At 39.5% G+C, this 12,123-nt stretch overlaps 1 long non-coding RNA gene across 1 annotated transcript; it reads right to left on the bottom strand.

Annotated features, from left to right (window-relative positions):
- Positions 1-1,505: 1,505 nt before the first annotated feature.
- On the bottom strand, positions 1,506-11,730 carry LOC142030409 (uncharacterized). The gene is made up of 3 exons (XR_012650184.1): positions 11,540-11,730; positions 5,716-5,766; positions 1,506-2,130 (listed from the first exon to the last, which is right to left on the bottom strand). It is a non-coding gene; the product is annotated as an uncharacterized LOC142030409 (long non-coding RNA).
- Positions 11,731-12,123: the final 393 nt, after the last annotated feature.

Here is a 12,123-nt window from a genome sequence, read left to right as displayed (position 1 = left end):
AATCTTAGACCATTAGTTTCGTGCAAATAGAGCTGACTTCGGTTTCTTGCTTGAAAGATTTTTTGACAAATGCAGTTGTTAACTGCCAATTTTCTAGTGGGAAAACCAAACATAATTTCAAACTATGATATTTTGTTTTCTCCATCTCATCTGAAGCATTGTTCCCAACTAGTTTATTAAGCACTGAATACATCTCCAACTCAGCACATTTACCAAGTTAAGCAGGAATTCAAACTTCCATTCCTTCTAAGGGCCAACCCTGCAGAAAACAACATCTGCCTGGAGATCTGCAAATTTCCTTCTGCATCATGAGAAATACATTCTGGCCAGAGAATCTAGCTTGTACAGCAGAACAGGCACATCAAGGCCCTCTGAAATTCCTGTGTGGTGCTGACTTAAAATGGAAAATGCTGAAAGTTGAATTTACACAAAATAAAGCATGTTAGGTCAGTTGTTAAAAAATAAACAAACAAATTAAAAAGAAATCCAATTTTAGGGATATGTGTTTCTGTGTCTGTCTGTATCTCAACTGAGTGGGCAAAACCTTTTGTTCTATCTGGAATGAAAGAAAAAAAGAAATTGGACACTGCTTTAGAAAAAAAAACTTCCTAATTTCATTCAGTACTACCTAGCACCTTCCATGAATAACAAGGGAATTTCTAATAAGTATCATAAATTTGCTTCACAATTAATTTTTAATTGCTCTTGAGCATCTTCAGAGACTTTTTTCCTAGGGCCTGCTCCTAACTCCAAGAGCCAAATAGTGGAACTACAAGGTAGTGTCTCTGCTGCAGGAGAAATAGCAGTGGCTTCACAAAGCAATATGTACATTTTGATAGGATGGTGCCGGCCAGTTTGTAATATGGACTAAAGCAGGAATACAGGTATGCACAGCTAATACTAATGAAACTAATGCCGATTTCTTCAGAGGGAAGCTCATACACGTTATGAACAGTTCAAAAGACCCTTTTCTTTCCTTTAATCTGCAATACACAGTAGGGATCCTGACCAGAAGACAACTGTACATCAAGGAGCTAGTGACCTACGCAGCAGTTAACCTGAGTAGGTCCACCAGGCCTGGACTGCACACCCCGTTTGGCCTTCAGGCCTGTGTTGTGGGGCACATACTGCTCGGCTGCAGGATAAACCCAGCCAGCTCATTGCAACCGGCAGCTCTTACTTGGTACGGGTGACTCCACCACCTGCGTGTCCTTCCCTTTATCTAAAAGTGCAGCAAGGAGTTCTCATGTGAACATCCTTTCTGTTTGACAGTAGAAATGATGAACTGAGCTGTTTACATTTAAGAAAAGCCTTTAATAGCTCAAATAACCAAAAGGGGGTAAGCCTTTCTAAAATAGGACCTGCACAGCATACTGCATGCTGATCGCAGGGAAGATAAACTACTGAAATTTTTGGAATGCAGAAAAGCACGCCGTACCACTTTTACAGACAGAAGTACAAACAGGGGCAAAAGCAGTCTTTTTTTTTTTTTTTTTTTTTTTTTTTACATTTAATAGCACTTATTACTCTCTTCATTTAAAACTCTACTTAATTTTTGTTTCAGAAAACACTAAGCCTTACAAAAGCTGATGCAAACTGTTTTTAAAAAGGTTGTAAATACTTTGTTCACAGGTACATACATATATTTTCATGTATATATTAATAAGATAATGACATGGGAATTGTAGGAATGAAGTATGCAGTGGAAACAATAGTGGAATATAAGGTAAAACCCAGTATTCTGAAATCCTAAATTAAAAAAAAAATCAACTGACTAGAACATCTAAGACAATGACATTGTACAAGTGCTTATTTAAAAACAATGATCAATCATTCTACAGACATTGTTATTTCTTACATAAATCACCTTAAAAATTATTATTTTAAAGCAAGATTTCTTAAAACAGACATTCTGGGGAGAAACTGTTATTTGCAGTAAGAATTTATAAAAGCATTATGGCTTTCTATTGATATCTACAGAAACGTAGTAATTGACTCAAAATGAAGCAGTACCAAGACTGAAGACTTGTTTCAGATTTACTGGCGCATGTTATCATTCATATTCTTCTGTTTGGGGCAGGAAAGCAAGGATCAGAGGTTCCTTCCAGTTATCATTGTGCTCCCAAAACTCTGTGGACACAGGGAAATATGAGCTATGGTACAATCGGAACACAACCTATATTTTGCTTTAGTGACGCTACAAAGTAGGAAAGTAGCCACATCCACGACTTGCCAGCTTTACACCATCTGGAAAGAGGTGATTTCAGTGAGGAGAGGGACAGCTCAGTCTCACTAGTGCAAATATTATCAGAGATTTGCGTATGACTTTGGAAAACATAAATGAACTACCTTCCCTTTTGCTTCCACCTCCTCCCCAATATTTATTCTACCTAAACATCCCTCTTAATACCTAATATTTCTCTTACAATGTAAGCCTTTTTCAATGAGAAAGCCATCCAGATAAATTAGACTACAGGCTGCCGCCGCCTTTGCTCACATTTCACCATTCTTGACATGTGGACTCTGATATGCTGTAATCTATCACCACATAGCTTATTTGGAAACCTTCCATTCTGATGTGTTATTGTTTTCTTAACCATAACAGTTTACTTAACTCAGCTACTCTAAGATATGAATCAGCCCTACAATCACTGTAACCTGCTTTTAAGCCTGTAATCAGTTGCTAGCCTGACTATTAATTTTGTTAATGATGTTGCAGAACTCAAGAATTCTGAGAATCTGTTAGCTCTGATGCGTTACTACTGTAAACATCAGAGTATTCCACTCACGATTTTTATCAAGGTAATCCAGCTACCAAAAAAAGAACCTCGGAGAGGTTTTTTTTTAATGAATATTTAAATACAATAAAGAAAAACATGTTGCACCTTCTATTTCTACAATTAATAATAAATATTTATGTCTAGACTACATACTTAACTTTTGGCTTAGATTTATGGCCAGGAATTGGGGTATTAAAGCAGTACCAGTGGGAGGATAAAATATTACAGGAGTGATAAAACTTGACACAGTGAGCCATACATCAAATCTCCACAGCTGAGAGCCCCAGGACACAAACCAAGTACTTTGTTAACAAGAAGGCTCTGCAATGTGTCACAAAGGAAAACAATGACAACAGCTTGTCAGGTTTTCAGCTCTTCAGTGAAGGACAGGCATGAACTGGGTGTGAGGTGGGGCTTCAGGTGATTTACCAATACCAGCCCAGCAAAATGCAAACGTGAAACAGATCCAGCATGCCAGCAAACCCCAGAAAAACAGCAGGATAAGCTGTTCCCTTAAAACATCGTGATTTATTTTTTTTTATTAGAGGTAGAAATATGAAGATAAATAGAATATATTATGTGATTTTAAAAATGCTCTCATATGCATGGGCTCATCATAGTCTTTCAGCTCTTGTAAAACCCTTCCAGGACGATCAGGAGTTGAAGGACACAAATCATTAAAAAAGATCCCTAAAATGCAATGCTTATATGTAGTATGACAAGGACAGAACACATAAGACAGTCAGAATCCATTTGGGATGGGCTACTTACCACAGAGCCACCTGTGAGAAAGTGTGATCAGCCTAGACTCATATGACTGAAACTCTGTACCACTGCATGAATAAATTATGTCCAATATATGTTGGAGGAAAAAAAAGTTTTATTGTTTTTTCAGGAATGGAAATTAAATTGAGGTGTTCTTTTGTCTCTACATAGATCATTTGCGGACAACAGCCAGAGACCAGATACTCATTTGTTTTGTCATATAAATATGGTGAAGGAGATAAGTAGGAGAAAGACTGAAACACTGAGTGTTCTTTACAGTCATGCTGAAATGAAGAATTTGAGAGTGCTCACTTCTCTCCTGTATGATCCCATGCTCTGTTGAAAAAACTAATGGTCTCCAAATTCAATCTTGTCATCTGCTGTCTTTGGCAGAAGTGATATAAAGGCATACATTTCCTGCAGTATGCTTGTAGGAAAGGTTGAAAAGATGTGGCTGTGATATCCCAGCCTATAGTACTGTGTGATGCTACTAATGTTCAAGAAACAAATAGGACATAAGTAACAGTAAATAGGTACGAGCCAAAATAGAAAGGGGATATTGAATAGTCAGAATAAACTCTAACATTAATCTTGTTGCCAAGAGGTAAATTATTGCCAATTAGGCAATTTAATTAAATGTTTTCTGCTACCTTGATTAAATTTAAAGTAATCACTTTTTGTCCAGCTCAGATTTCTTCACATAACACCACATTTAGTAAAGAGTATTATTCATAGTCTTTGAAGAAAATTTATGTATTGTCTGTTCTCACTGATGAGAAATAGTTGCCCAGCACTCTAAAACCTCTGAAGGAAGGACACTCATTGAGTAAGGAAAAGGCAGATATACATGCAAACTCTATGGAACTCTATGAATGAGAAATAGATAAGACAAGGAGCAGTTGCTCCTGATCCTAAAGAGTTAATCTAAGAAGAATAAGTAAATCCAGATTTTGTAACTATATCAACTCCTTTTGAATTTTTAAAGACTGGTAACTTTATCATTAATTATCTGGAAATTCAGGGACTTATCTAGTACTAGCACCACTGATGTACACTGTCTGGTTGTAGGCAAAGGTACTTAACAAACATGGTCAATAGCATTGTACCCCATTCCAGCCTGAAGTCCAGTCCAGGAGTAACAAATAATTTTTTCCCCTCACCACTACAAGTAGGCTGCAAAGTATTTTCTGATTTTTATATCCGTTTCTTAAAATGTATTTTAATTGACTGAATCTCTGAATTTAATTCCACATTTATTATTGACTACCCAGAAAGGAAAGTGTTGTTTTCAAGAGACTAGATATCAAGCATAATAAGCTTTTTTCCTTCCTTCTCCCCTGGTTTAAGATTTGGATTTACAATACAGGCATACTTTTCATGCAAATACGATGTAATGACTATAATTTTTCCCCCTTTTTTTAATTGTGTAAGAATGAACAGCAATAATTATTAGCAATTAAAAGAGAACTCTCCTATTTGGCAAAATATATTCGAAATTAAATATATCTCAATATAATTTTTCTTGGAGGATGATCATCAGTAGGTGCAAAACATCCAACTTGATAGCAAGGGATATATGAGAGAATATATATGTATCAAGGAACATATTAGAAAATATTAGTGAATATATAAACAGATACCAAAATAAATTGTTCTTTAAATATCAAATTAGAACACAGAACACATATCCCAATCATTATCTTTTACTTTTGCTATACATTGCTTTAAAAATAATCAGCTTGTACTTTTTCTTTAATGTGAATACATCAACACCCAGAAAAAAAAATTTAGTTTATGCAACACAACTGTTAGCCAGCAACTTTCAGCTGAAGGAAAACATCTTGATAAACTGAAAAAAAGCTGACTTACTTGCTTTTTGCATACTTTCTGAGTAAGCAGTTTTTATTTTAAAAAAATCCTTTAATGAAAGTTTTTTTGTACTTCCTTAACTATTATGCTTTTTGTTCATTATTCAGTTACAGTCCTGCACTGAGCTTTAACTTCAAGAATAAATAACTGACTATTCAGAGCTCTGTACCTCTTTAAATTTAGTATTTCAAACTCTAAGTGCATGACTATTTGAATAATTACAATGTATATTAATAGAACCAAATATTCCACTTAAATATTTAGCTTTTAAAAATCCATAGATTATATACAACTCTCCTACCAGGCAACAATGGCAGAAGGAAGGAGTCCGATCAGTCCAAGGGTTCTCTTCCTAAAGAAAAGACAAATATGACTCATGTCATCTGGAGCTAAATTACTTTTTTTAAACTGGAGAAATTTAAAACAAAACCTCGATCACATTTTTAAGTTTGTTGTCCTGCACACGTAGAAACATTCAGCTATCTTTTGGAATGCACAGCCATGTATCATCATATATGGGAAAAGAAAAAAATACAATAAACATGAAAACAGAGAAATGAGTGACTCATTAGTGTTTCCAGGATAGTCAATGTATTTCCACAGTTTCAAAGTATCATTATCAGATTTACCAAACCCCACTCATTAATAGCGGTTGATATTAATATCCATTCAAACATATCCATATATATCCAAACGTGCCAATATTAAGTATGACAACTGTGTGGCATTTTAAAAGGGGATACATTCAGTCCTGGTACAAGCAAAGGAACGAGTTAACTGGACACGTAAAATTATGTGATTGCAAACTGTTTTTCAGTTTTCTGTTTTTCCTTTCCCAACAAAGAATCTAGAACTCCACATGAAATACCCACATATGCTATACAGTATGTATGATGAAATTTGGTACCATCCTGAGGCATCAGTTGTCTAACGCTAGTCTGCAAGAAATGCAGCAGTGTTATTGCAACTCCTTAGAAACTTAACTCAGGCCAAGACAGACACCACTGTGTGCTTACAATTCACAGCCTAGCGTCCTCTCTTAACTGTAGGATCCAATTACCATTCTGTTAAAAAAACGGAGCAGGGCTTGCTGTATTCTGTTAAAGCACAGCCGGGATAACAGAAGGAAGTGAGAAAGCAAACGCCTCCCATATAGCAACCTATTGTTGCTGTGTATCCCCATTAAACAAAAAAGATTCAAGTCAACATATGGCAGAAAAGTGATCCTACACAGCAAGAGACAGGGCTATTGAAAACAAAGATGACTCTCTCCTGTTCCTGTTAAAGTTGCGCCACTGTGAAGCAAAGAATTCCATAGTCTGTAGGAAGAGAAATGATGTGTGAGATTTATCCCAAGGAACAGGGCATTTAGCAGGGAGTGACACATCCTCATCTCTAATTCATGCTCCCAAGAAAATTTAAATTCATGCCGTCACTCTAAGATAGATTACTTGGAGAGAGGAGATGGGTTTGAACACTCTCAGATAGAACCAAACTGAATCTTCCAACTCTTGTATCAATAATCCAACAGATAAATTGTTAAATAAAAGGTTATTCAAACTCCACATCCTTCCTGTTAAAAGCAACAAGTTACACCAAAAAAAGAATCTCTGAATATGAATGTGTGCTTGACGTGGCCTAAGAATACTGACAAAATAGAGCCCTTGAACACTTAAGCTGAAGATTGGAAACAGCCGAATGGGAAACTACTAAACTGCTCTAGCTGCTATACACTGAATGTGCACAGAAGTAAAATCCTAGACACTCTAGAGAGACAAATTAAAATCAAGGAAGAGCCTTCTGATTTTAGGCATCTCCTGCGTTAGGCAGCAGCTGTGTGAGATTTCTCAGATCACATTTTTGGACTTAGGCACCTGAATTCTCCCTAAATCCTGCTTTAGGTACTTAAGTCCTTTATTGGATCTAGCCAATAAACTCTCTCTCTCTGTCTATACTCTACCTGGTTAAGTATTTTAGATCCTATTATGTTTTGCCTCCCTTTTTATTTTTAATGAGATCCTTATCTTTCTAACATGTAGTTAACCTTTTATCCTATGTGTAGTTGTTTGGGGTTTTTATGCTCACTAGTGCAGGCATAATTACTAAGTGTAATTAAATAATTTACTAAGGGCCTTATTTCAAAAGTACTGAGAACCCACAGCTCCAACTTTCTCAAAGGGCATTCAGATCACTTGGAAAACCCATACTGCAGTGCTGTACAGAAATGCCAGAGACAGTGATAGCAGTCTAGCCCTGTTCAGCTCACCATAACTAACTTTTGAGAACAAGCCGCAAATGCAGCTTTGTGGCCTCTCATACCTAAAAAAAAAAAAGTTACTCGGAGCCAACTTCTGCCCAACACTCTGTTGCACAAACAAAGGTTAGCGTTTGTTTTACTGCAGTGATGCTGAGCATTTTTCCATTTAAAAGTCTGCCTGCCGGAACTATCTCACTAAAGCCCCAAAAGTCTACTAAGCAACAAAGAACAAACTGAAACAAAACAAAACCAAGTTGGTTCTGAGCATTCATTATTTCTTAGCCAGGGCTGAAGTGACTCAAACATCATCAGCTAAGGTCTTCAGAAGTCATTCAAGAATTGCTTCTTTTAGTATGGTTTGAGATTTCCTTTAATATGTTTATTTGTTTTTTCTAGAAGAAAAGGTGTCAATAGTTTTCTCAGTAGAACAATTAGTTCTCAAGAAAATTATGCCTTTTTTTTTTTTTTAAAGAGTGTGACTCTTATTTGCCTAATCTAACCTTTCTCCAAATCATTTTATTTTGCCTTTGCTACACTTATCTTGGCAAAAAGTTACAACAGCTGGATAGCTAGCTAGCTACCTTTAAATAAATAGAGGGAAAACTGCCAGAAAGCCATTACCACATTTCTCTTCGAATATAACTACCTTCTTTGGGTTAACTACTTTTTCTTGGGATATATGCCAAGAAAGACTGTAAAAACGGGGCTCGGCTCCAGGTTTCCAGTACGCAGGTATTAATTTTTAGGTCCGCTGCCTGCCACTGCCTGTTCCCTTAGCCTGAGTTGGTTTTGCTTAATTTTGTTTATACTGCTGCTGTTTTCTGAAGGTCTTAAATCAGCATAATTTTGTATAATTTACCTAAAGCAGGGTCAAATACAACTGAAAACACTATTTTATTGTCATCTCATGTTTAATTGGGTTGCACACACTACTTGCACAAGGAATTGCTTATAGAAATATCCAATCAACAGCTTAAAAAGTGTAAGAAAGCAATGTACTTCTACCTCACTGTACTGAGGGCGTATCACTTTGTAGGGACCTTTCTGAACAAGGACAATCAAGACTTACATAAGCAGTTGTAAAATACAGCTCTACAGTAGGAAGAGAAAGGACAATCCCTGAAGTCTTTCTTAGAATGGCCCACGTGAACTGCACAATGGCATGGTTTTGTTTTAAAGTATCATTTATCTGACCCTACAAAAGGAAAAAAAAAAAACCAAAATGGATTTTTGTGCATGCACTATTTTTAATGGAGTGGTGGTGGAGCTGCATGTGTTATCTAATCTAGTAAAAAGTTGCATGTCTTTTTTTTTTTTCCCTCTTACATAACAATCACATCTTGATGGTAACAGTGAGAGATTAGAAAATTTATTTTGTTCTTGTTTAGTTAAATATGCCAAAGGTGAAATAATACACCAAAACCAAAGCTTGAAGAATCAACTGTAGCTTAAAGATATAAATATGACCACACTGGTTACTACCAAGGTCCAACTAGGCCCAGTACCCTGTTTCCAACAGTGATAAAAATGAACGTCTAGAGGATTAGGATGAGGTGAATATACAGCCAGATTTCTCCCCAAATAATCTCCTAGATTTCAGAGACCTATGTCTCAGGGAGTTCCTGACGCAAAATGGATTATTTTTATGAAATGGATGCTTTTCTATGAACTCTATACTCTTGAACCCAGCCATAGTATGCAAGGCTCCAAAATTACTTGATCTCCAGAGGATTCCCTCTACTCTTGCAGCATACTGCTGACATGTATTTAGGAACAAATTTGAAGTCTGTATCTTTAATCTAATGAACTTTAACAACTTCCTACAACCACACAGGACAAACTTAAGGAAAAGTAAATCTTTTGTCTATCTGAACCTAGACAATTTTTTGTTTCTTGATGCATGGAAACCCTGAGTTTCCACGAGAGACCTAGGACAATAAGGGCAACTACCAATGTAGAGAACAGCATGTATCACAAAAACTAGGAGACAGTGAGGGGTTACAGTGACAGCAAGTACTACTAGCAGAAAGAGCAAGCTCTGAAGAAAAGTACTAACTAAAGATAGATTTCTGCAACTGGTGGGAGCAGTGTAAAATGTCAGGCTCCCTACCCATCTATTCATCTATCCTACTGCAACTCCCTTCTTTCACTGTTTTTAATTGTTTTGAAGTGAAAGATGATGGGAAAAACCTCAACTCTTCTGCTCCAAGACCCCAAGGCTGGCAAAGCCACGAGTGTTTTGTTCCTGTACATTAGGAACTATGAAAAATAGCTGATTGTAGCAGACAATATTGCTTGAATCATCAGCATAAACACTAACATCTTAACTTTTATAGGAAACATTAGAAGTGGCAATGGTGGAAAGAAACAGGTTTTCATTTCTATTTGTTTTTAATTGTTCCTGCAGAGGACAACCTTACTATCCCAACACCAGCTTTTTAAGGAAGTCCCAGAAGCCCTTGAACTTTATCCTGTTTTATTTTTCTTCTCCATTTCCATGGGTAATCTAATCCGAAATGCATAATAAACCACCATTCTCTTCAATGATGGCCCACAGTACTTCTTTCACAATTTTACTTCTGTGCAAATTCTCTGCTTACCTCCCTGATACTTTGTGAAGGGTTAACTCACACCTGATGTGCCTAAAACAGAATCCACAACCATTAAAACCATTCATAACAACTCAAAAGATTTTACCTCATCCCGCCATCATTCAAGTTCACACTACCAGCATCTCTTTTATGTCGATCTTTCCTTAGACTGTCACTTCCTAACTCACTCCATTTTTAAATGAATTAGTCTAAGAGACTGTGTTTCCTAACCATTTTTAAAATATACCTGTGTTCTTTCTCGTATTTTAATTACCATAACATCTTTTTTCTTTAAGAACTCGAAAGACACTGTAACGGTAAAGGATGCAGTTTAGAGTGACTGAGTCCAGACAGAACACCCGGATGTAAATCCAGATGTGTCTGGTTATTTCCACTCATGGCATCTTCACCTATAGCACTCTTAACAACCTTCGGTATCATCCTCCAGCCTGTCATACATGAAATACAGCTGAAGACAAATATAGCTTTGATCCTTTCATAAGGCCATAAATTAATTTTCCTGATGTGTAAGCCCTGCCTGGAAGGTTTTAGAGGAAGTGTTATATTTATGAGATTTCTGGATTTATGACAGCCTTCTAACTTAAAAAAAAAAAGGCATGGTAGCAACTGTAAATACATAGCACTTACGCAACAGACTTTACGGTTTCATTAGAGGCTGACATACATCTGGAAACCCCAAACATTTCCCCAAGAAAACGCCCTGTGACTACTACTTAGTTCAGTTAAAACAGACCAGGTATTTCCCCAAAAGCGCTCGACTTACTATTTTACTCTTGTGGAAAACATAAGGTTTACTGCACCAACTGGCTGTTACGGCACGGCACATGCACAGCATCAGACCCCAACCGATGGGCATGCTGCACCAAGTGCTGGAAACATTCAGGAGAAGAGGGGGAAACACATAAACCCTAAGGACAAGGAGCTTTTTCGTGATCTTGTAACTTCTACCTTATCGTGTCCTCCATTAAAAAAAGTCTAACACGGAAGGAAAAGGGGCCAGCCCGAGCGGCCGGGGACCAGTGTGAGCATCAGCCGCCGGGAGGACGGCCCTGCGCGGGCTGCCCGGCCGGCACCCGCCGGCTGAAGCCCCCGGGGCCACGGCAGCTACAGGCGCCCGTCCCGCCCCGCGGCGCTCGCAGACCCGCTGGAGACCCCTCTCCCCGCCCCGGCGGCTCCGTCCTTCCGCGCCCGGCTGCTCCGCCCGCCACCCAGCCCCAGCAGCCCTGCTAACGCCCGACCCCCGCGGCCGCCCTCACCAGAGCAGCCGCTCCCCAGAGCGGCGCCGCTCCCCGGAGCCCGCAGGCCTGTCCCTCTTCCCCGGCAAACTACCCTCCTCCTCCTCCTCCTCCTTCTCCTCCTACCACCCCCAGCCCCGCTAAGGCGCTCCCTCCCCGCCGCGCCGCACTCTCTCAGGCCAGGAGGCGAGGAGGGCTGCGCGCAGGGCTCCGCTCCGGGGCGGCGGGGCACTGAGGGAACGACACCCCCCCACACCCACACACACCCCGCCGGACGGGCCTTCCCGCCCCCCCTCCCCTCGTGACTGACTCACTCCCTGGACCACCCGGCGCCAACCCCGCCCCCCGCCCCGCCCATGACGGCGCGCGCATGGAGCCGTGTTTTGTAACCTCCTTCCATCTTTGCGCCCTCCTCCTCCTGCCCCGCCCCTCCGTGGCGTCGCCCGCCGCCAATGGCCGGCCCGCCCGGCGGTCAGCTGACGTAGCTTTTTATGTAAGCCGGCGGGGCGAGGGCGCGCGACGCAGAGGTTTGAAAGGGGGGCAGCGCCGGGCGCGCGCCGCCGCCTCGCAGGGCGGGGGACCGTGGCCCCGGGTCGCGCGCGCAG

Source organism: Buteo buteo, chromosome 1, assembly GCF_964188355.1.
Source record: "Buteo buteo chromosome 1, bButBut1.hap1.1, whole genome shotgun sequence".
NCBI classification, from domain to species: Eukaryota; Metazoa; Chordata; class Aves; order Accipitriformes; family Accipitridae; genus Buteo; species Buteo buteo.
Note: the sequence above shows the minus strand (reverse complement) of the source record. Positions and strands in the feature narration are given on the sequence as shown.